Source organism: Coturnix japonica, chromosome 2 (assembly GCF_054131305.1).
Source record: "Coturnix japonica strain WE chromosome 2, WE-NBRP24, whole genome shotgun sequence".
Taxonomy (NCBI): domain Eukaryota; kingdom Metazoa; phylum Chordata; class Aves; order Galliformes; family Phasianidae; genus Coturnix; species Coturnix japonica.
The window spans coordinates 63,891,914-63,918,388 of NC_140664.1; the positions used below are offsets into that span (position 1 = coordinate 63,891,914).

Below are 26,475 nucleotides of genomic sequence, written 5' to 3' on the forward strand. Positions count from 1 at the left end.
AAGAGAGGAAGGAAATTGTAGCTGTAAAACTACAGCTTTTCCTTCTGTCCTATCCACTGCTACTGTAGCTTTTACTTAATTTAAAAAAAAAAAAAAAAAAAAAAAAAGAGTAAATTTTGAAATAGGGAGAAAAATCCAATGATGTTGGATGCATTTTTCATAACTGACAAGTAAAATTTGGCAGCTGACAGCATGCAGGCATTTTTAATTGATCTCTCAGTACCAGGTGCACAACCTCCGGTTGACAAGCAGAATGGTTGCCAAGATCGACAGCTGGAAGGTACCTGTGTTACAGTGCTCAAGTGTAGAAACAGATGGAGATGTGATTTTGGAGAATGAGTGCCTCTGAGCCCACTCATTGTATACTATTAGCCACCACAGACATCATCTGGGTGGTAGCTTCCTGTTTAGAAGTCTGACTAATGCCATTTTCACTTTTTACTTCTCTGTGGTGGTGTCTTGATTATCTATTGCCTATCAAATTCATTCAGGAGTTGAGTTAGGCTCACCCTTTTTCAAACTTGGGTTCTTGACAGAATGGGACAGTTCGGAGAGGGGAAAAAGTCATCTATCTATATTTTGCATAATGTGACTTTTCCAAAAAGCTTAAAGACATCTCTGCTTATCACTTGCAAAATCCTCGTTATAAAGCTTCTAATGCACAGCGAATATTCTAACACTGTGCATATTCACCAAACATTTAATTAGAACTGTTTTGTGCAAATGCTTTGTTGATAGAAAGAATTCTAATGATCCTTACCAAATAACAACAACAACAAAAAAAAAAAACCCCAAAAAAAACCCACAGCCTATTATGCATGGCAACATTATTGAAGTCCCTTCTGAAAATGCAATGGATGCGTTTTATCATATAGTGTTGTTTTGCTATCAAATTTTAACTTAAACTGTTAATAAAATAGAGTTTTGCATAATGTTAATTCCAGATGCTGCCAAGCCTTGAAAGCAATTATGTGGTGTACTTTAGATATTTTTCCGTTCTACTGATTTCAAAACACATCCAAAACATTTTAGATGCTGCAGTCATGTTCTGTGTGCTTTGCTATCATTCATACCCCACTTGTATTTGCTATGTTAAAGTGTCTGACATGAGAACAGTTGGATTTTGGGAGACAGATGAGGGAACTCTTTGACCTTCATAAAATAACCCTGAGATGCTACCATTAAGCAGCACAAAGTGATTCTGTGTAGAAGTTCATGAAGTAGATCTGGGATGACTTTATTCAGAATTTCTTTAATTTTTAAATTGTGTGCCAGCTTGATTGAGCTTCTGTTTCATTTTGTACAGCTGTACTGTTTTTAATTGTCCTAATGGCCTAGTACTACATTCTGGATGCTTGTTGGATTCTGGATTTTGTTTGACAAAGCTTGAATCAATCTTTTGTATTAGTTTTTTCCAGTAGCCTCAGCTAGGAAACCACAGGCAAAAGCTTGCAGATAAAAGTGTTAATAACTGAATAGCTACTAATCTATATTCAGTTTAATTGGGTTTTGGATTTCGTTTTCAGACATTTAGGGTTTAATCCATTCTGAAGGGTAAATATGGCTGTCTATGCATATCTATACATGTCTGTATATATAACCATAAGCATATATATAGATACAGATGTCTCAGTACCTTCTCTTGATGCTAATTAAGTCTTGTATTTCTACTGTGATGCTGTGAAATAAATGTACACTTCTTTATGCCTAGGTGGCATGAGCCCACCATCATTTTAGCTCCAGATAGCATGCTGTCTCTCTGCAATGTTCCGCAGATAGGACTCTAAGAGTAAACTCACAAAGCAACATTTCTCTCTATCCCGCAGATGGAGAGGAAGGAAACAAAAAATACGTGGTGTGAGGAAGGACTGGCCTATAAAGGAGGCTATGATACAGGTTTAGTTTTGAACTCCAGAAGGCCTGGTACCTTTTATTTTTCTTTTTAGGAGATCAGGTTGTATTCTTCTCTAGCTTCTGTGCTTTTATGCCCTTGTTTTAAGGAGATTTATAAAATCTTACGGGAGGATGTGCTTGTTTTGTTATCTGAGGAAACGCTCAACTACCTCCCTCCATCTAGTTGAGCTGTATGACTCAGAAGTCCTTGAAGTCCCTGTCCAGGACTTTGCTGTCCCTGACTGTATTACGACTCACTGCCTGGAACTGGAAGGTTCAAATGCATGACTAAAAGCCCTAGAATCTTCCATGCTTTTCATATGGCTTCTGCAAGGCCCATGGCAAGCACTCCATCTATGATGAAAGGGAATAGGCAACCTGTTATCTCCAGTATCTCCTCAGATGGAGGCTGTGCAGTCCTTTGGCAGTTCACTGCTGTGGTCATGTGAAGCTGATAGGCACTGGGAGCGGGGGGACATGGATGGCGTTGAGTCAGATCCACTTCATGAAGCATACAGACAGGATGCCAGCCCACCACAGGCTCTGCTCACATAATCCCCAGCTTTGATTGCTGCAGATGCAGACCTGAATGAGGTGGCTTTTTTTCCACTTTTAATTTCTTTCCAAATTTCGATTGAACAATGAGCACTTCAGGAGAAGATCCAGCTTTCTCATGCCTTTGACGCTGGCACAGTGAGTTGGCTTAGGAACTGAGTCCTGTGAAGTGTTCTGGAGGAAATTCTAGGCTGATGCACTGCCAAACCAGGAATGGACTTGCAGTATGTGGGTACAGCTTCTGTACAGCAGGAGTCAAAATTCTACTGTTTAGAAATAAAGCAGTGAGGTTATTACCAGAGGCTGTGATAATCATACTCTGGTGGTTTGCAACTAAGCATTTAAGTTTGAATGAAATGTGTGGAGATCCTACTCTGTTGTTAACTATGTCTTAAAACAACACCTTCATCTGCAGTCCTTCCCTGAGCCTAGTTCCTATAGCATCAGAGCTTGCACAAAGATATATGGGGTTGAAATAATTGGTTTACATTATTTGTCAGGCACAATCACAGTGCCACCATCTCATTTAAGGACAATCTCAATCTGTCCCTCTTTGTGTTGATCTGTTGCCCCCGGTGTTAATCACAGGATAGTCTATCAGGTCTTACTGGCACAAAGGGTGACACAGTGGTCACTGCTGCTTATACATTCCGAAGTCCACAGTATGTCAGCCAGATCTTAGTGCTTGTGGGTGAATGGGAAGGGGCTTCAGAGCCTGAGCCACTTCTAGGGATATAGGAGGGCCAAAGAGGGAAGTGGATGGTCTTTCCAGCAGTGGGTCTCTAAGGGCATTAATTCATTCAGCCAGTGGCCTGGAATTTTCCTCAAATTCACCATGGTATCAAAGTGTATAATTAGCTAAAACAAAGTAAATCTGTAACCACTCTGAGTTCCGCTCCAGTGAGCAGCCTGCTCTCAGTCTTCCATATGAGGAATAAATGTCCCTGGTTCCTAGTATGTGTATACACGTAGCATAGACATCTGTCAACTGTGTATTGATTATCTCACCATATCACATCTGTCAGGCAGATTCAATTAAATGAACATCCTTCCAACTCCAGGAAGACTTTCTGTGCATGCAAAATGCATCAAACCTCAAATAAAGGGGAGGGGGGGGGGGGTGGCTTGGTAACTGGAGAAATTAGTGGAATGAACTAAGGGGGAGGCAGGCAGGGTAAACAGTATTTCCAGGTTTGCTGTCCTAGAAAGTGCAGCTCAGTGTGTTTAGAAGTGCTTACAAATATCAGGTTGTACAATACTGGGTGAGGAGAGGATGCTGGAGTGGGACAGTTGGAAACATTTTTCTGTTTATTATCTGTTATTTCCTTCTTTTTGTAATCCTTTAAAGGATCTTAGTTTAATCTTAGAAGTTTCCTTTTAATCATTAAATGCCCAATCTTTTTAATGACTGAAGTGCAGGGCATGTTAATGCGTGCATGTGGGTGCTTTTGTACTTTATAGTTCAGTGTTCTGATAAACCCTCATTGATTCTCAAGGTCATGCTCAGTCTCCAAAAGCCTTTTCCAGATGGTGTGAAAGAGGAAACAGCCTTTGCTACCTCATGGGGAAATACGCTGCAGGAGAGATCCTCTTCCTCTTGACTCAACTTTGAAGATGTGGCACTGAACATGTTAGCAGCTGCATGAGCCGTAACCATTTAAGAATTTCTCAGGGACCACAATGGGAACATGTTATCACACGTGTTCCATGTGATGGAACATCCATGGCAGGCTCTCAGTGACCTCAACCAGCTTTTTGCTGCTCCAGGTGGTCCCTGAGAAGGCCAACACAGCCTGGCCTCCTCTAGCTTCCAGCAGGTAGGCATTCTCATCTCATGCCTTCACTTCTTACCAAATTAACTTCTGCTTGAACTCTGAAAAGAAGGAAATACGGCCCTGAATACACAATGAGGCAAGAGCTTAAGGTTCAGTTCCCCAGTGGGTTTTGCCTGCTTTGATTATCTGCCTCCATTCAGCATTATTGCTTTGGACCTTGAATCCTGACAGTAAAACAATTCGTGGCAACAGTCCCTGATAAAGAATGACCCAGACCTACACAAATAGTAGGGCAGGCACAAGTCTTATATAATTTGATTCTTCATTGTGTTATGTCATTGGCTAATGTAACTCTGTTAAACTCCAACTGTTTGCATGGGTGCAAAAATAATGTAATAGGAGAAGTTAGTCCTAAGTAGACTTGTATTCATGCTGATTGACATAACTTCTTTGACATGGTTTCTATATGACGAGATAAAAGTGCCACATTTCATTAATTTTTATATTTAATTCTTTCCAATGCGCAGTAGCAAAGATTTTCTATGTTGAATAGTGAAACTCAAATATGGATGTTCTGAAGCTCTTTTCTAAAATTAGATTTATAATCTAGAACTGAGTTCAGGAAAAAAAAGATTTTGTGACATCTTATTATAATACGATCATAATATCCTTCCTGGACTAGACAGCAGTTCAGAGTTTGGCACAGGAACTTAAACATTTTCCTGGTGGATCAGTCATGGGAAAAGTTGCAGACATTCAGCACAGACATCTCTTTTGAAGAGGAACTTTTGTCTGGCACATTCTTACTAAGGAAATACCTCAGGGATGAGGACTGTGGAACAGAGGGATCTCCTGACAGCATAAAGTTCTATGGAATAACACAGTGTGAACAGACTTGGGACCCTGTTTCAGACTTTTAGGCTTCTGGTATCAGGCGTAGTATTTCATGATGTTATTTTTAAAGTTCTAGCAGGTGGATTCATACTGCCACATTAAAATCATGATTACAGATTAATTAAAATTGCAATTTTATTTTTAAAATTATAATAAAATCTGGAGTCTGAAAATGGGACCAGAACTTCAAATCATCACCTGAACCGTAAAGCTGAACTCCTTTCCTCAATTTTACCATTTCTAAATGTTCTCTCTTTCCAAAACTCTGAAAAGTTTTATGTCAGAAAAAAAAATAAAAAAATCACAATGACTCCTGAAAAATAATTCTGGTTATTAATTATTATAATTATTATGCTAATAATTATTAGCAGCACCTTTTATTGCCCACCTGAGTCCTCCCATGCTCTTCTCTGCCCTTGCTTGCCACAAAGCTCTTCCAAAAGCCTGTGGAGGCTTTTAAAAACAGTGCAATGCCCCCACGTGTTTCCATGTACACCAGGAGAAGTGACCCACCTTCAGCTGTGATTTTTAAGTATGCAATATATTGTTTGGTAATTTCAGAGTAAATTTAACAGGCTCTTGAAATCAGTTTAAGTAGCTGTAACAATTTGAGCTATTGAAGGTGTTTTTATGTCTCTGCTGCTTGTGTGTCTTGATGAGGTTTGAAGGCTTAAAATAGGAAACCCAAGTGTTTGTTTGTTGTAGGAGAAAGCATATGTTGTGCATATGCTGGTGCTTTTATGTGTACAGCTGCAGCCCTGAGTAAATTGCTGTTTCTTGAAGTTTCCCATTCATGGTTGCAGCGGTAGATTACACATTTCCTTTCTGAAGGGCTAATTAATGTCATCCAAATTTTGAGCAGTTAATTTCTAGGTAGTCTCAAGGCAGCTGCAATGTCTCTAACCAAGGAAACACTTACTTGAATAAATGGCCCTTACACTCTTATCTTTTACCAAGGTAACCTCGGAATCACAGATATTCAAGATTCAGATACTGTTCTCTTGAATGGGGTTCATCCGCTACCTGATTAAATCAAGGTGGTTATGCTTAATTTGCCAAAATATTATATTAAAATCAATGATGCTGTAGGCAGAAACCAGTTATCATCATATTTTTTTCTGGTAGAACTCTTCTCTGATGTTCTTGCAGTTGGTGAAGGGGGGAAGGAAGAAGCCATGCTCTTAGATGAGGAAAGAAGCACTGGCAGCCTATGTGAGTACCCATAGCATTCATGTGTTTTGCACTTGGATCTCCATAGCCTCTCCAGTCTAAAGAAGCAGCCCCTTAATTAGAGACTTCAGCTAGACTTTGTTTTTTGCTTCTGATTTTATATCTGTTTTTTGGGAACGAGATTACACAGCCCATTTCCTTTTGCAGATGATTTGCTTTGGTAAAAACAGCTGCAGGACAAAGCAGAGATTAACAGAAACATGCACTTATTTTGTAGTTAGATAGACTTAATTTGAAAGTTTTTAAAATACGTATTTTTATATGATTCCTACAGCCTTTCATTCTTTCTTTACTTCAGCATTCTCCTTTCAACAGCAGTGAAATATCCTTTCACTTCCATTCCTTCTCACTTACAGCAGACCGCAGTATTTTTGTTCTCTGTCTTTCCATCAATACTGCCATGGAATAGATAGAAAACAAGAAAGTAGCCAAGCAGGTAAGAGTCTTTCTTTCCAGCAGTTTGATTCACTTCTGTTTTTTCCCAGCCTTTCAGCTAAGAGATTTGCCCAGTTGTTGCTTTCTTCCGCTGTCCTTGCAAAAATGATTTATTGTGATTCCAAGGAGAAGCCTTCCTTGTATTAGTTATGCATCCACTTTGAGTTGTCATCAGGGTTCTTTCATTTAACTAGAGAGAAAAGCAGAGGTGATCCAGTGCATTTGGAAGAGGCAGAAAGGTTTGTTGTAAAGTTTTCTCTTGTGTTACTGAAAGCCAGCTGCCTTAATCTAAAGGTTTTCTTATCAGGCTAGTATGAGACAGAATGAATGTCCTGCTCTGGGGCAACACATCTTGGAGATGGATGTGTGACCATAGTTGGTTCCTTCAGCCCTCCAGTGATTCCCAGGGGATGCAGCTTCGGGTGACATTTGTCTTAGCTGAAACTGAAGGTGCTGATCCCATTAGTGGAAAAATAAACATCACATTAAGAACTGTAGAACAAGGAGATCTCTGTGATTTTCAGCTCATGTTTCTTTTGTACTTGCACCATAACTTTCCTCAGTGCAGTCAAAATAGGACTTTATTTAAACTCATCAGTGAGCACATCACAAAAATCCCTCCAGCAGAATGCTCTTACTCTTGCTCTATCTTTATACAAAAGCAGCTTTTAATGGTTAATTATTACAACTACATTTTTCAGTTGTATCAATACCTGCATTCCCAAAAACAAACAATTAGAGTCGAGGAATCCATTGGGCAATATTTTGTTCTTTTCAAAACTTTCGGCACTGTATATTAACAACAATTTCAGTCATTACTGCTGTGTTAAAATGCTACTTCAATACAGAATAAGAACTGGATTTCCTGACTGGTGTCCGTGCAAGAAAGTAGATAATTTGAAGCTGAGAAAATACTGCAAAACTATATGAGATATGACAATAGGAAATCTGATAGGTTACTTCACACAGCTGTAGAGATAACTTCCTAGTAAAATGCAGAGACTCTGGCAGCGAATATGCTAAAGAAAATGTAGTTCAGTCAATTCAGCAGTCTTCTATTGGATGATACAGGGCTGTGAGAGAGAAGTTAAAATAAAAACCTGGTGTATAGAGTGCTTATTCAGCCCTCATCTCTCTGGCAACTAAGTGTTAGTCCATCATACATAAACTGTCATGATGGAGATTTGGGCCCTAGCTGCCTCAGAGGTGAGGGAGCCTAGAACTTCTTCCTACAGTCCACTGTATGAATCTCAGCATTTGGTTTCAGGTCAGCCTTTTTCTCCTAGTAGAGGACACTGTAGGGATTAGTAGTTATGTTGTAGTCATGAAGGTCCTGAGAAAGGATTGTGTTGTTTTTTTTTAATGGTTTATAGTTGAACAGACAAAGAGAAATAAAAGCAGAAAGGACTTTGGGGCACACAAGTCCTTGTTTCTTATCAAAGCCATGCATTTCAAGCTGAATCACTATAGCAGAAATTGCTTTGAGAGTAATTTACTTATGGCAGGAGTACTGTGTACATACCTGGCACCGCTGAAGCAGGAGTACTGTGTACATACCTGGCACCGCTGAAGCAGGAGTATTAGCAGTGAAAGAGGGGAAATCTTGAGGCTTATGGACTATAGGAAGAGACAAATAATTTTTGAGCATAGAGCTTTGGGCCCCTTGTAACAAAAAAGATAAGGAGGCCCTGGAGTGTGCCCAGAGGTGGGCAAGAAGGCTGTGGGAGAACTAGAGCACAGACCTTATGAGGAATGGCTGAGGGTACTGGCGTTATTTAGACTGGAGAAGAGGAGGATCAGGGGAGACATTAACAGTCTCTTCAACTACCTGAAAGGAGGTTGTGGTGAGGTGGGGATCAGCATCTTCCCCAAGTAACAGCAATAGGGTAAGAGGGAATGGCCTCAAGTTGCACCAGAGGAAGCTCGGGTTGGAAATTAGGAAACATTTCTCTAATAAAGTATTCAGGCACTGGAACGGGCTGCTCAGGGAGGTGATGGAGTCATTGTCCTTGGAGGTGTTCAAGGAATGTTTAGATGCTGTACTACGGGATGTGGTTTAGGGGTATATGTGGTAGGGGAATGGTTGGACTTGATGATTAGAGGTCTTTACCAACCTTGGTGATTCTATGGTTCTGTGATTAGCAAGAGATCAGATGTGCCACTGTATAGTGAGTAGTTGTGTGATTTTTTGAAGATCTGCATTTGGAACCCTAGCACACCGCTGATTTCTCGTTTGCAGCGGAAGAATGTCTATTGCGCCTATATGTTAAACTCCTCCTGGCAAAATAGGGGTAGTTTATTCAGCCCTCCAAAAGGTGGGAATTTGGATACACTACAGGCTGTGAGTTATGTGCACTGGAATGTCTTGGGTGGATGTTTTTTAAAATCCAGAATAGATGCAGAAGTAGTGAAGTGAGCCACTAAGTCTCTGAATGGAAACATATGCTCATTTTATGTATTTATTTTTCAGAATATGGAGCATTAATGCTTTGTTTTGTATTTCTTCTTACACTATGGCATATACTGCCATATATTCCTGATCATAGGAAGTAGGCCCTCCAGAATTTATTAGGTAGCCAAGGAAGGATACTTGAAACAAAGGTAAGAGGACTGGCATTGATGTCAGGTTTGTTTAAAGTGTATCTGTCTCACTACAAGAGTATTAATATGATTGGGAAATTCAAAGAAAAAGCTGAACCTAGTTTTCAGCAAATACACTTCTATAGGCTGAAATGGATGATTTTTTTTAAGTGTCCAGTCTAAAAGTTCTTTGTTAGGTAATAGAGATGCACAAATGTTGGAGACACACTGCTTCTAGGCAGAACTGACAGGGCTAGTCCTTCAGCAGCCAACAGCTGTGCAGGGAGAAAGCTAAGTTTTAAATGAGATATGTGCATCTAACCACCTCATCAATACATTGTCTGTAACTTCTGCAATAACAGTATTGTGGTAATTTGTGTGAGCTCTTCTTGCATTTGCCAAGGTTTTGAAGCACATGGAGCTATTTGGTGTTGAGTACTTTGCTTATGAAAAAAAAAAAAAAAAACAAGTAGTATTTTCTTGATGTCGGGAACAGGGAGGAGTGGGACAGGTTTTTGCCAAGAACTCAGAAAGTCTGAAGTTTTTCCAAGACTGACTCTCTAAAAACAAAATGCTAGTGCCTATAGGTTATTATGGAATTGCTGGAGATGCCTGTTGTGACCGAGCGTGCTGTACTGCCTCTGTACAGCATCTGTAATGTGAATTTTTGCCTCCTTCTTAAAGAGAGGTTTACCTCTTTTCTCTTTCAATTCTAAACATTGAGATTGGCCTATTAGCATAATGCAATCTAATAATCTTCCTTAAAGAATCTGTGTCTAGGATTTTTAAAATAAGCTGATGTATCTATTGTGCCCTGAAGAAGAATAGGCCTCTAGATTTCAAGTATAGTCTCAGAGCAAGGAGTGTTACAAACACAGCTGTTAAAAACAACTTCACTGAAACCTTGCATCAAGATGTCTATTGTTCATTAGAAATAAATGCAGTTCTGCCTTCTGAAAATGATATCACTCATCCTTTGTCAAGGCTGTATGCTGGTGTAATTGAGCATAAGCAAATTAGAAGTAAACAACCTTTCTCCTATAGTCCTTCTCTAATACAATCCAAAAACCTGATGGTATGTGTCAGTCTTATTAATGAGATACATGGGCACAATTAATATGACCACCAGTGGAGACCAGGCAATCTGCCCTACTTCTGACACCAGCAGGCTAGAAGGCTCTAGGCTGTGGGTCAAGGTTCAGGTGATACCCCCAACACACTGCACGGCTGCAGCAGGTAGGATAATGAGGCAGGGGCCTCTCTGCCTTCTTCTGTGTTTGCAGCTTGCCCTTGTGGCACTGAGCCAGGACAGGCTGTCATTAGGCAAGCTTTTGGTGATGCTCCATCTAACCCTCACAGCTTTAATTCAGAACCTACTACTTCTGGCATTTGATCACCAAAATGACTGAAGGGATCAACAAAGATAGCATTTCATTGTCACTTTAGTTCAGAATAAAAACAACATTTGGCAGAAAAAGTGGATGAGTTGTGCTTGCTACAACCCATATTTTAAAAGTGTCTGCATACTTAAAGATACAGGCAAGTACTGAGAAGATGTTTTCAAAGTAGCAGTATGCTCAAATCCAATTATTTTTTTATAAAACATATGTACCTCCTTATTTCAAAGAAGACTGATAGGAACATATGTGAGTATTTAAGCACAGAAGGACAAATCTGATACGATGTCACTACAGAAAATGAGACTTCATTATTTAAACATTATGAGACAGCTTCGACATTAGAATGATCTGTGGATTATACGAATGTTATTGACCTTTAAGTGGTCATATAGCATTCATTTTGAGTAGTCAGTCTGGAAAAAAGGATTATTATCTAGTTAATCAGAAGGATAATTGCATATTACAGAAATGGATTGGAGTTACATAACTATGTAAGTGTGAGGGATAAGGAAGGGAAATGCATGTTGTGTCATTTGAAAGAAAACATTGGAGTTTGTTTAGAGAACGTGTTGAAGAGTACCTCTAGTTAAATGCTACTGTTGGAAGAGCAGTGGGCCTCAGGTTTGAAGATTCTCCCAATGGCCTGAAGCTGACACTGGGTGACATGACCCAACCCTTGAGTCATGGAAGTAGGCATCAGGAGAACCAATGTTTTACTCTAGCACCTGGCAAAGACCACAGGTACCGTACTGCTTCTTGCTGGTACAGCATCTCCCCTGGAAGGTATTTGGAGACCTCCCACTGCAAGAAGCTAAAAAAGAGTCACCTTGGCATAGCCAGTTGTATGCAACTAATGTACATGCCCAATCTTGGTGTATATATTGTGAATGTGTAGTCAATGGGAATGGGCAGGTCATCAACCAGAGTGGTCAGAAAGCTCTGCATGTCCCCTGGGCAGAGGACTGTGAGAAGTTTGCCTGTGCTGACCCATATCTGTGGTTCTTTTAACGTTCATGTGTACACACAGGTGCACTCATCTTTTTCTCTCCCCCAGAGCTGCCTTGCATATGATATTTCTGCTACCGCAGAGAGTGGAACAAATGTTGGGCTGTAAATACAAATGTAAATGCTAGACAGAAAGCTGTGCTGTTAATGATGCCAGTAAACTCTATAGCTTCTCAAAAGCATAAGTAGTTTTACAAATGATGGATGATAAGCAGTTAGGCAAGTAGGGAGAAAAGGTAGTTAAAAGTAAAATGTACTGTAAGTAGATAAAAGTGCGAGCATATGTGGGAATTTTCTTGTATTTCTTTGGGTTTAACTCCTTCTGAAGGAGGTGGTGAAAGGGAAGGTACTGCAATCTGAAACAGGTAAGGTTATTAAAATTCAGCTTAATAATAAAACAAGTAGAGACGAGATGTTGATAAAGTTAATGAACAAAATCATAATTATGATGGTAATTATTTATCCATTGAATTACGTTGTTCTGATGTGACTGAAGCCATCTGCCAGGTTTTTGACCTCAAAAAACCTGAAGACAGAGAGAGAAGGAAACAGACTGAAATATCACCCTACGTGATTACTTAGTTGCTACAGGTTGCCAGGGATGCAAGATGTGCTCCCAAAGGAATGGCAAAATCTGTAAAAATAAACTTAGTGAAAAGCACTGGATGCGTCCATATAGAGTTTGATGATTTTTTTTTGGTACAAATACCTTTATTCTTTTTTTTTTTTTTTTTTTTTTTTTAAGTCTATTTTCAGTCTGCCTGAAAGAATTTCTGAAGAAGCTAATGATTAGAATTGGCCACATGGGTGAAAAAAGAATTGAATTAAAACAAGTGTATATCTTTTTAAATCAAAGCACTTCAGTAAATTGTTTCAGAATGGCATTCTTCTGCACTGAGTGTGCACCATAAAACAGTAACATTATTATTAAAAACTTTATTTTTGTATTAAAGAAAATGAGAAATATGAATATATATATCAAATATTTTCAGAACATGAAATACAGATCTGCATGTGCTCTTAACATATATGCAGTAGCTGAATTAAACCAAGATAATAAAAGGGAGCAGTTTTGTAAAGGATGGTAGCAAGAGTAGGTGCTCCTTAGAGTTTAGCAGATTACTTATGTGTTATCCTTTCTGATATTTACTGTGGGCCCACCCTAGCAATTAGCTGTTCCTGGTTTGCTCGCTGTTATCTCACAGGGACCGCCAGTGTAGCCCTTTGATATATTATAATGCAGAAAATCATTTTCTAGTTTTTTCAGCTTCCTTTTTGTTTTCATATAACTGACATTTACAAGGGTAAAACATTTCCATAACAACAGTCCAGTGCATATTTTTAAAACAATGAAGCAGATCTCCTTTCATTTCCAAAGCACTTTGGAACAAATCATTGATGAAAGATCGCTTATATCTCTCTCTGTATATGCACACACAAACCCACTGCATGCAATAATTTGTAGTTTTCAATACAATTAAAAATTGAGAATCTCAACATTCAAAAGCAAATAATACATTGGAAATGAAGTTGTCTTCAGGCAATGTTGCTTGAAGACACCATGAACACAGATGATAGTACTATAGGTCATTGGTCTGGTATGCACTTACATTACTAGTTCAAAACCCAGTGCTAGGTGTGTTAGAATTGACAGTTTATAAGGATTGGCATTTGCATGTTTACAGAAATGCATCCTTCCTGAAGACAGTAATCTCTTCTACTTGGCAAGTTGGCACACAGTGCTGTGTAGGTAAAAGATCTGTGATGTTTAAAATTAGAGTTGAGCCCACAATCATCTATCTATATGCCAAAGACAGGGTCTGGCAGTGGCTTTTTTGAAATCTGGAGACTGACTTCTGTCTAACGCTACTGTTCTGACTGTCCCTAGCACTCATCCAGAGATGATGCAAAATCATTATCCTTCTGCTGTGAGAACAGGAGGTTAACTTCTGTGGCACTGGGGTGAATTATGCTTACGGCCCTCCTCAATGCTGAGAGTTGATGCAGTCCTTATGGAATGAAGAGGGACTTTTGGCTGTAGTCCAGCATTGTAGGCAGCAATTTCTAGCAGTTTCCCCTAGAAAATGATTAAGCTCCATCTGAAAATCTGTCTCTTGGGTTCTGCTGGAAAGTAGTTGCACCGTCCAAACATCTTGATGTTTATAATTTCCTTGTTTTTCCGTCTTCTGTTTACTTACTGCCATTTTGTATCTTTTTGCTCTTATTCCTATTTCACTTTTCACCTAAAATTTCTTCCTTCTGTTGGAGAGTTATGTATGTTCTTCCTCCACTGAGATTACTGAAAGTAATCTTATTCCCTCACAGATGTGCCCGACAACCTTCAAATGCTTGAAATCAGGTATGATTTTCTATATAAAGCACAACCTTAGGCAATGTAATAAATGACAGGAACAAAAATATTGGACAGCTCAGTACAAGAAAAGATAGATGGTACCATTATGATTACTTGATTAGTTCTTCTGTACCTGGAAAAAAGATTTTGAATTTGGCCAGACTTCTGAGTGGATTTCTCTTTTCCACTGTTTATTCCCCCAGTAGCAGCACATAGCAGGGACTAAAATTTGTTTTGGTAGCATCGATTAATCACTGAAGGTGCACATACATTAATGCTTTGTTTGGATTAGAGTGCAGTTCTGAAGTGAATATCCTGGTTACCCACGCTTATTGTGATCTGGTTTGTACTGTGGAGTGGTCTCAGAGCTCATGAACCATGCTGTTTTAAGAGGAAATGAAGTTGGAAGATGTGCTGGAGTGCAGCACTTCAGCTGCACATGGCCTTCTAGGCTGGGAGGCTGGAGTATATAGTTAGTCTGAAAATAAGTGTTTCTACCCCAGTGGTATACGTGGTTTGCTGATATGCACACAAAGCTTTCCTTTGCCCTTACAGTACCTTTGCATCTAGCTGTGTCACCTTTACTATTCTAAAGAGTGTTTATCCTACATCTAGAAAAGCAGAAAAAGCTACCCAGGGAAGACCAGGCTGTTCCTCCTGTGTGTGAATGTGGTCTCTCACAGAGGCACCTCACTGATAGTCAAGATTAGGAATCAGCAAGGCATTTACCTCCTTCCAACAGACTCATTTGAGTGGTATCCCTTGGTTACCTCCTGACTCATAAATACCAATCTGCAAATAAAAAAAGACTATTGTATTCGGAAAGTCTATGCTGAGATAGGTAGATTAACATTTAAAGACTTGAGTTAATATGAGAGATTTAGACCCTGTATTTCCACATACTGACTTTTATTTCCTTGGTGCCCAAAGATTTCTGCTTTTAAATTTCGCTTATTAACCTATAAATGTTCTCTCTTAGCATAAAAATTACCATGCAGACTGGTTATCTGCCTTTATTTAGGTACAGCTACCAGAGTCTGGAGTAGGAATTATTTTTTTTTATTATTATTACTGATCTTATTCAGCATAAATTTTGTTTGAAATCTCTTTTTTTTTGGAAAAGTATAGAGCAAAGCTCATCTGTGGTATTTGGTACTAAACCTTGCGAGAAGAGACACAGTCAGAGGTCAACAAGATGATTGCTTAAGCTATTGCTTTAGAGTCACTGCACTTGAGGGTACTCTGACTTGAGAAGGAAGGGCTACATTTTGGAAGGATGTTTGAAAGATATATTATCTATTAGATTATCACTAGCTGCTCATTAATTAGACTAATGGAAGCTGTGGCCTGTGCCTCTAGTGCCGCATGTGTATCAGCTTGCTTTTCCTATTGGATCTCATGTCCTGTGCCGCATTGGGCATAGAGTTACCAGCAAGTGGAGGGGATCCTTGTCCTCTTTTCAGGAATGGCAAGGTTGCACCTGAAGTGCTGGGTCCAGTTAGTACCAAAGAGACATGGACATACTGGAAACAGTCTGATGTAGGGCCACCAAGACAAGGCAGGGACAGGAGAAGCTGAGAGAGCTGGGACCATTCAGCCTGGAGAAGACTCGTTGGGGTCTTACCAGTATCTTTAAATATCTGACAGGTAGGAGTGAAGAAGGTGAAACAGACAGTTTCCAGTGGTGTCCTGTGTCAGGAAAAGAAGCAAAGGGCATAGACAGAAACCCAGGTTCTGTTTCAAGACAAGGGAGCAGTTCTGTGTTGTATGAGCAGCTGAACACTGGCACAGTCTGCCTAGAGGCTGCAGTCTCCTTGAAGATCTTCAAAAGCTGTCTGGACATGGTCTTGGGCAAGCAGCTCTGGGTGGTCTTCCTTGGGGATCTCCAGGGGCACTTTCTAACCTCAGCCACTCTGTCATTCTGTGATTTTTGAGGCAGGATTTGCATGCAGATCTGAGATCTTGATTCATGAGCAGAAGCTGGAGTTACTCTAGTGGTAATAACAGCATTGTTTCTGTAGTTAATAGAACAGTATGTACAAGCCTGGAGCACTAACAAATTATATTTTGCTCAGTCTAGACTCATTACTGAATGAAGCCCACTACTTCCAAAGAAAATGAGTCCCAAATGCAGTACATTGCTAGCTGACTGCATCTAACTAATCTGACTGCTAGCTAACCCAATCCTTCTTTGTTTCCTTTTATTAAATTCATGGACTTGATTATGAGAAGAGAATGAGTGGTTTTGTATATCTCTTTTCATATAACTCCTGCAAATGTAATCCATCCTTGCATGAAGAGAATACATGCTGGATAATCTTATAGCTGCTTAAAAGTATCTTAGTTGTTATTATTGCCCAGGGTAATGTCGTAGGTAACTTTTAGATGTATACAGTTCTGTTATCAGATAGACTATGTTGTGTTTGGCATGTTGAATCTTAGCAGACTTTACTTCAGTGTTAAGGACACTGTATAGGAGGATGAAATAATCTCACTTCTGCTCATGTTCATAGTGGGGCTTACTGTCATTTTTTTAAAAGGTCTTCTCAAAGTGAAGCTTAAAAAAATAATGACTCTAACAGTAAGATGGTTTAATCAGTAATCCCTGAGAAACTACTTCATTCCACTACTTTATACATAGCTAGGGATTGGAGTCAGTGGTATCCTGTCTTGGTTGAATGAGTTCACCTTCTGTAAATCTTAAAGTGTTTCTGAACATGGATATGAATGTGGACAGACCAAATGCCATGCAGACAGTATTCGTCCTTGGCTGCTGTTTTGCTATTTGTGAAGAGCATCAGTGCTAGAGGGAAGACACAGTGAAAAGAAGATATTGTATGTGTTGTGGAGTCCTCTCTTCACTGTCTCAGATTTCATGAAGGTTGGACAGATTTTCCTCCTGTTGCTGCAAAGCTGTTTACCTTTTTTCTGATCATTATCTGGCTGGAAAGAGCTTCGCAGGAGCCACACAGCACTATTCAAGCTGAGACCAGCACACTTTCCTAGTATGCATTTCTGGTTTAAGCTAGCTTTCTTTCCTGTATGCTTTTTGGTGCAGGCATTATTAATTTAGAAACAAGTCCGTGAGAAGTTTCTCTTTTTTCCTCTTTAAAGACTCTTTTTCAGCTACTTGTATCATGTCAGAGACAGTTCAAAGTACAGCTTATTTTCTTGCCTACACAATGCGCTGATAGATATTTCCTCCTCGGATGCTGCTAGGAATTCCCTGAGAAAAGAAGGAAGCAGGAGTCAGGTGGGAGGAAAGAACATGTCAAAAACAACATCTGCAGCAGAGCCTAACTGACAGTGGGGATTCAGCTGGTTCCAGACTGAGGTTACAGACCTTGAGTGGGAAAAAAACCCTCTTTCACCCAACCACGAGTGCTTTGATATATGGCTGTTCAGACATATCATAAGGATCTACTAACAATATATATTTTCTAATTAGAACAACTAATTATGACATCAGAACAATGAAGACCACTGGACAAATTTTAATGTTTGAGAGGAAATCAAATACAAGTTAACTGGTCTTTGATTCCTCACAAGTCTTTTAATGCTTTCATCTGTTTCACCACTTACCAAGGGTGACAACTTAATCCCAAGGCTACATGTTTTCCAGGAGTGTATCATACTGCAGACTTTGTAGAAGGCTTTTCTTTGTGGAAAAACTCATGTGCAGCATTCTGACAGGCAGACTTCCATTTATTCACATTATGTATAAATGGACAACTATTATGGGGCTACCATTCTTGTTGACCCTGTCTGTGTCTCAAAACAGTGGTACAGCATGAAGCCATGATCTCTTTGTGATCACTTACATAACTTTACCCTTCTGATTACGTAGGACTTAATGTTTACAAAAGTTTCCATGGAGTTCTTGTTATTTATCAAGTTCCAAACAAATTACTTCACAGAATGTCCCATTTAAAGACTTCGCAATAACCGATTTCTTAACTAAATTCATTTGTCTCTAAGTCTACATCTTATGTAAGCACACCTGAAAAAGTTAATTCTTCATCCTTTGTCTATCTGTGTTTCTAGTGATTAGCTTGACTGGGTTTTAAACAAGTGGAGGAGGCGGCTACACGGGGACAGAGCTGAGAACTTTAGCTTCAGCTAATTCTGCAACAATATAAATCACAAGATCATATGACTTAATTCAAAGAAGAAAATATTTTATTACAGATTGCTTCCAGGTAGCTCAGGCTGAGCAGAGGAAACAGAAGTATTCGTTTTCCTCCAGGTTCCTTGGACTGTCATCCAAATTTCATCTGTGGAAAGCTTTCCTCTCTCCCTTGTCATTGTACAGTAGCTTCTGAGATATGAAAAAGTTGCTTTTATTTTTTTCAGTCCTTCAAATATGTATTTCATTTAGTTGATATTTGGTTGGACTCAGTGCCTTGAATATGACTTCTGTTTGTGTTTGCATTTTCAATGTTTTGCAAATAAACCCATGCATTTATTTTTAACACAGCTATTTTAAGAAAGTTTGTCATATGCTGCTTAGAGGAGCACATGGCCCTGCTGTGCAAATCATCTTGCAAAAATGTCCTAGCAAATGCACTTATAGCAGCAGTATTCATGGAAGATCCTGAGTGCTGTGCCAAAGATCAGAAGCCATCTGAACTGTGGACAGGGACAGAGGTGTCCCCAGGAGAGGTCACCAGGGGTCAAAAGGGCTACTCATGCCCTTGGAGGCCTACCAACATCTCTAATATTAGCAGCCCTCCAATAGCAATCAATAGTTTGGTATTTATGGGTGTATGTGTGTAATATACAGGCAGTAAAAAAAGCTGTAATTTGATAGAGAAGTTGGATACTCCTAGTAACTTCCCCAGATCTAATTAATGCATTGTAGGATGATAGAACAAGATATTCTCTAATTGGAGACTGCTCTTGGCAGGAATAGATGCATGTAGACAAAGCCTTTGTGTGTGAGACAGGACAGGATGAAATAATAGTGGTGGGCTGCCTATGTGTGATTATATTTGTATTCCTTTGCCAAAATGTATAAGCCCTTGTTTTGAATTTGGCACATCAGTAGCATTAAAAATGCCTTATAATTTTGCCTTTGAATCTTCTAAGGATTAACAGGTGGTAGCACTTCAGGTGATTTGTTTTTTTTTTTCCCCTGCAAACTACTAAGGTACCATGCCCCAGAACTGCTGCACATCCATCTCTCATCAAGGTACCGCTGCCACACTGGTGCAACCACCCATATGCTTGTACTTCATCTCCCCATGCCTTGGTGTTCAAACATTGACTCAGAACAATCCAAAATTATGCTTGAAGAGCTTTGGCGTGCAGAGATGGCATGAGGAAAGCCAAGGTGCAGATGGAATCAAACTTGGTGAGGAATGTGAAAAATTACATGGGATTCTACAGGTACACTGGCCAGAAGAGGCAGACCAAAGAGACTGCACCCCCACTGATAAACAATAAGATATGGAGAAGGCTAAGGTACTCAACAAACTCTTTGCCTCAGTCTTCAATGACAGTCAGGATTCCCATGTTTCTTGCAATCTCGAATCTTTAGGCAGGGGCTGGGGGATCAAAATCCCCCCCACTGTGGGATAAGTGTAATTTTGAGACCACTTGATGAGGCTGTATGTGTGCAAGTCTGTGGGGATGGATGACATGCACCACAGGGTCCTGAAGGCTGTGTATTTGCAGAGCCATTACTTAAATGCCTTCCAGAATTTAAGGGGATATTTGAAACAGGAGGGCTTTTACACAGTCTGGTAGTGATGGGACTAGGGGGAATGGTTTTAAACTAAAAGAGAGGAGATTTAGGTTAGATATTGGGAAGAAAATTTTACTCAAAGGGTGGTAAAGCACACAAACAGGGATAGTGTATTTCTGATCTGAGGCCAGAACAAGAACAGGCATTTGCCTCTGTAGTTTCATTGCATATTATGAATCAGAACAAGAGTCACATTTTAGTTGAGTGGGGGAAGTTAGCTGATTATTTCTTCTCTTTTGACTCTTTGTTTATTCCTTTTCACACTGGTTTGCAGCCAGGCATGGAAGAAGAATTGCTCAAACTGCAGAAAAGTCTGTTTTATGTTGCCTCCAACAGAAACGCCACATTTCTGGCAAGTAAACGTATACAATATTTTTAGACCTTTTTTTTTCTGCCTTAAGAAGCACAGATGTGTTTGAAGAAATATCCAAATTATTTGAGACATAGCTGAATTCCAACTCTGAAACTCCCAGAATTTCACAGCAATGAAATGAAGCAATAGGAGGAGGTGCTTGAGAAGCACGATGGTTGATCTCGGCTGCCTGCCTATGTCAGTGCAGTGGGCCAGTGGGAGTGGATTTGTACTGCAAAACAGTTGATCCCGAAGATCTTACATTCATGATACACATATTTCAGGTTTTTTTGGGTTAGTTTAGTCTAGTCCTGTGGAGTTCGCCTTCATCAGTGACTGAAGTGTTGTAAGGGTGCTCGTGGGAAGCTTCTTCCAGCTAAGTTCCATTTGAAAAGCATTCACTTTGTGTTCTCTGAGTCTGCTCAGCCATATGAACAAAGCAGGTAAGGGGGTATGATTGGGAGGTTCACTTCAGAAGGACACTCTTGTTTTGAACTAAAATGCTGACATAGAAGTGGCTGTAATCCTTCCAGTTCATCCTGGGCTTGTAGTAAGTGGATTAGTGAGCTTCTCCATAAATCTGAAAGCAATATAGAGATCTCATGTTTACTTCTTATCACAGCACTGGCAAAAATGACTTTTTTTCCAACCTAAATATGCAGCTCTGGTTCAAATAGTGTATTTTTTTTGTAAGGGCATGTAGTGACGGGATGAGGGGAAATGGCTTTAAATTGGAAGAGAGTAGATCTAGTCTAGATATTAGGAAGAAATCTTTTACTGTGAGAGTGGTGAAACACTGCAACCCAGTCTAGAGGGAGGTGTCCCTGCCTATAGCAGGGGGGTTTGAACCAGATGGTCTTAAAGATCCCTTCCAACCCAACTCATTCTATTATTCTGTGATTTAACTGATGATAAAAACCCCTGTATATGCTGGGTTGAAAAGGCTGTTTTAATGCACTCTAGGAGCCCACACAGAAAAGTTGCTTAAAAGCAAACTTGGTTGTTTTTTTGGAGTATCATTATGGGCATGTAAAAACAGAAGGAATATCTCCAGATATCAAGGTGAGATCATCTGCACTGAATGCAATTTGCTTGAGGAAAAAAATATGGCTCATGTTTTCAATAACACTGTTTCTTGCAGTGAGGTTACCAAGAGGGTATGTGGCACTGTGATCCAGAAGCAAATGGATCATATGTAACTGGGTTTACCTGTAGAGTACATGCATAAGCTCAAACACCTACTACCATTTTTTATTCAAGTTTTCGTCTATTTTATGTTGTGCTTCTTTCTTTCCTCTTTTTTTTTTTTTTTTTTTTTTTTGGCGGGGGGTGAGGGGGGGGGTGTATTTTTTTCCAACTGAAGGTGAGCAAGTGTAAAGTGTAGACTTTGGAACATGTAAGAGATGAGCTTGCCAGAGTTTTGAATGTGATTACAGAAGTTGTGTTTCTTGTGTGTTGTATCCTGAATTAAGGAAGGAAGCTGAAGGCACTGTCTGGGATTAAGAAGGTGAAATTCTTTCCCTATTGGCAGTCCAGCAGGAGTTTGGTAATTTCATCCATAAAGCTGGGATATCATGCAGAATGTCTGGATTGTTCTGTCACTCTGTAATGACTTGAAAGAGGTGAACTTATCTAGGGAAAAAAAAGCAACTAAGGAAATTAATCTAGTTTCCCATACATCATTTCAATAGAGACAGGGATGTAGCTTAGTCATTGCCACTTTAAGGGCTTATCAGGACAACTGTGCAAACTTCCAGATGAACTCAGACTGGGAAAGTCATAGAAGTATGATGGGCATAGCAGGGAGCCTAAACTTGTAAAAGAGATTAAAAGGGTGTGGTTTGGTTACTCAAATGAAATACTGTCTTGATGGAATTTTATGACTAGAAATACTTGCAAAAGCTCGCTTCTCAGAAGGACGGGCCCACCTAAAAATGGAATGACAAGAGTGACATGTGAAAAAAAATAAATAAGTTTAATAAGCCATGAAGAAATATTTCCTAAAAATTGGATTCCTAGTTATCAGAACTAGAGGTTTTGGACCAGCCTTCTGATGGCAGTGGGGGCAAAAAAGCATGTCTAAGACAGAAGTGGATAATATTTCATTAGGAATAGTATGACATTCTGCCTGAAAGAGGAGAGTGGACAGGAATTAATTACACTTCAAGATGTCCCTTCAGTTTCTGTGCTATGACACTGAGCTGCTGGAACATGTTCTTAAAAAAATAAAATAAAATAAAATAAAATTGCAGCTTGTGTAAAAATAGATATTTTTACAAGTGAATATCTTTGGTTTATTCCTTGGGATGATATTGTAAAAATACCATCAGCATAAAGCATAAAGTCAGTGTTGTATTCTTTACTGATTGAAGTGCATTTTCCAATATAGAGGTCAGATAATGACTATGTTCTTGCGTGTGCTTTAGATTGGGATATATTGCATTCATTTTTACTTGACTGGAATTTTGCTTGAAGCATATACATCTTGCAGCAATGCTATCTGTGCTTGCAAGCAGGAGGTCTAAATATTACAGCAGCATGGATGAGGTAATGAAAGAGTGAAATTGGTGAGCAGGCAGATAAAAGATTAACAACCAGGATTTTGTAGCTATGCAGAAATCCAAGAGAATGCTAGTTGCTTGCTGTATTTTGTGTTGGGGATGTGCAAGCTGGAAACATCCAAATACAGCAATTGAAAATACAATGTTAAAGTTGAATACATACTGCTAGTTATGACTGAGGCTCTATTGAATGCTCAAAGAAATTAAACATTCTAATGAAAGTGCAGGATGCATTTATTGAAGACTTGATTAAATATTTGTAAATAAGAGCTATAATCTGACTTTTTTTCTCTTGGATAACTACAGCTAGATGCTCTTTGATCAACTGAACGTGCTAGATGTTGTCCAGACAAGGGTTTACAGTTGTTTGCCACAATGACTGGATGTAGGAAACAAAGCAGTGTAGGTGGTCTTGAGGGAAGACTGTGGCTAAAGCAGACTAAGAGCATGGGATCCGTTGTCAGAGAAAAAGGCAGATAATTAGTTTAATAATTGTGGCTAGTATGTAGATAATTGTGGGTGGGTAAACAGCCTCCGTTACACAGCTTTTGTGGCTTGAAGGACTCCAGAGCACCAAGAGATGTTGTGGGAAAGATTTACACTAAAAAGAAGAATTTAATAATAAGGATTTGATTAAAAAATGATAATCATTTGATAACATTGATTCAGTTTATTAAGAGTAGATTGCACTAAAAGATGGCTTTTTTTCTGCTCTCTGAGATACCTGTGGGATCTTGCATTAGCCTGCAGCAGTAGAGAATTAAGCTGAATCAAAGAGCACAAATATTCACTCTAATTCTGGAAAGATTTTGCTAAATTTCATAGCACCGTGGCAAGCCATGTTAGCAAGCTGTGTATTATATAGTGAACTGAGAGGATTCTTGCTTACATATTATTTGGAAGTAACCTATGGTTGTGTCTTTACCAGGAAGTGTTTCTTTAGAAGAAGGATAAATAGTCCCTAATGACTTGAGAATGAGAAAAGAACAGCTGGTTGAACAGTACTTACCCAATGTTGTTTCCAAGCAGCTGGAACCAGAAACTGGAATAAAAAAACACTGTCCATGCCTGCTACACTGTGGACTGAAATCTGCACATCCACACTGTTGCTGAGAATGCAAATAAAGAGAACAGCACAGCCTAGCATGAGAAAGGTATCTGGGGTCCTTGCACCTATGGAAAAACATGGGCTTAGGATCCTGCATAACTTCTGAATGCATCTTGGGTGTTCATCAGCACCATAAAATATTTCTTGCACTCTTTTCCAGTTATATGCTCTCAAAATCTTATATCAACTCTAAGTGTCTCAAGGGAAAAGTAACTCAAAACACATGTGCAGTGCAGGGCAGGTTGTACAATGCTGATCCATGTTGAAGAGATCTTTCATAATATACCATGGAAGAAGTTCAAAAATAACAATTCAAAGCAGGATAATAGCTGTTACCTCTGACACTAAAGGAAACACAGTCTAGCATATTACATTCACAATGTCCGGTTAAAATTGCTTATTAAGGTGTTCATTTGGAATTATTACCACAGCTTATAAAAAGCAAATAAATGATACAAAACTTTCTTCCTGTACTGTTTTCAGGTGAGCACTGTGCTGTATCTCAGAAGCTGGACATTTGAACTTGGTGCCAGTGTCCCAGTAGGCCTGATGCAGCTGTTGGACTTTGACAACGTCAACATTATATTGCAGTGATCTTCCATCTGGAGGATGTTTCCTGGGACAGAGACCAATAGTCCCCTGTGGGACCATGCTGCCAGAAGGCTGCTGGAGGAGTTGGAGTGCAGAGGAAGCAGCTGGAAAATAATCCAGATGATGAAAAGGCTGGGCTGTGCCAACAGCTGCTGGGACAGAAGGAATATTACAACAGAGCCGCCAAGTGCGTTAACTGGGTAAGGCTTCTGCAAGCTGCAAGTCATGGAGTGGTGAAATGTGGATTCCCCATTGAAGAAAAAGTTCAAGACGCAGCTCTCAGTGATGTGTGCTGCCTTTTGGGATAGGAAAGGGGTGATCCTTCTGGATATCCTGGAATACAGACTGACACCATCACTACATTGCGATGCTGACTAAGCTGAAAGCTTGAACTTTCAGAATCAGTCCAGAGAAGAAGACAATCTTTCCTCTGCAACATGACAATGCCAGGCTCCACATCTGTTTGAAGACCACAGAGCACATTGCCCATCTTGTCTGGACTGCCCTAGTACATCCATCTGGATTTGGCACCTTCTGACTTCCATCCATTTGGGCCAATGAAAGATGGACTGCATGGGCAACATTTTCCTAGCAACAATGCCACCAGAGCAGCTGTAAAACAGTGGGTCGACTCCACTGGTGCAGATTTTTAATGAACACAGCATTCAGGCTCTTGTTCACTGCTGGCAAAAATGCATAGCTAATGGTGATGGTTATGTTGAAAAATATAATTTTGTAGCTGAGATTTTATTCTTTCAAGTGGTGTTATTGTGTTCTTTTCATCTGTTGCAGTTTCCATGTAAATAAACAGAAAGCGTAACTTGGAGCAACCTACATATATCTTATGCTTGAAAATGTATCTTTCTTCTAAAAACAACTAGTAAAGATGAGTGCCTTATGCTGCTGTTTTAGGATTGACAGATGGAATGGGGGAAATATGGAAAAACCACCTTTTGCCATTTTGTGAAGGGAGAAGTTTTTCACTCAGTCCTCCTCCTTGGCCATGTACGGATAGGAGAAATCCTGTAAAAACCACAGTCTCAAGACCACTGAGTAGCATTTCAGATCACCCATATTTTCTCAAAAATTCTCACAGCTATCCTTAATTCATTTCTGGGATTATGTAAGCAAGCATTTCTTCCTGATTGATTAATACACAAAATGATACTTTCAGTGTGTAATACAGCAACAGTTATTTTGGAAACAGCTCTGCAGTCCAGGAAGGCATCTTTTCTGCTTCTTCCGACTTTACTGTACATTATGGATCATCACGACTTCCTTCCAAACAAAACTTGTACAACCTCTGGGTCGTGTAAGCAAGAGTGGTTTGGTAGACCATGGAAAGGAGTGAGAATGAAACTCTTGGAAGTCCTGTCTTTGCGTTGGACTGATTAGAAAGCAAAACTCTGAACTGAGAGCAGTAGCTGTTGACTTTGTAGTTGGTATTAAAGAAATGCTGGTTGTGGACCAGTGTACATTTTTGTCAGTCTTTAGTTCATAGTGGGCTGGGAGGAGAAAGAAATGGAGAGAAGAAAGCAGGGTGGGAAAAAGCAATATTCCTTTGTAAAGAAATGATGAAGCAGTTATGTTTGCATCTCAAGAGCTTATTCCAAGATTGATGACTAGCTGGAGGAGAGCTGATGACTTATGGCAGTATTTGAATATTGCACTGAATTTATGTTACTTGGCAACAGTAACATGCATTAACTAAGCAGCATGCCTCCTGGCTGGTCCAGCCTGTGTCCCTTCAATCAAGCATACTGATGTGCCAGGCACAGCTTATATCTGAGGCCTCTATTAAATTCCTTGTAAAATTTCAGTGCAGCTGCTTTTCACAACGTTAAAGGCTATTTTAACCATATTTCTTTTAAAAAATACTTGTCATAACTCAGGAAGGACCCTTGCTTCTCCTTCGGGCCATGAAAGGCTTAGCACATCTGCTGTTGTTATGCCTCCCTGCAGGATCCAAGGCACTGTGGTATGCCAGAATGGAAGTG

At 39.6% G+C, this 26,475-nt stretch overlaps 1 long non-coding RNA gene across 1 annotated transcript; it reads left to right on the forward strand.

The window, feature by feature from the left end:
- The first annotated feature begins 20,364 nt into the window (after positions 1 to 20,364).
- Positions 20,365 to 25,312, forward strand: LOC146761861 (uncharacterized). Its single transcript, XR_014942674.1, has 2 exons — positions 20,365 to 20,661; positions 24,371 to 25,312. It is a non-coding gene; the product is annotated as an uncharacterized LOC146761861 (long non-coding RNA).
- Positions 25,313 to 26,475: the final 1,163 nt, after the last annotated feature.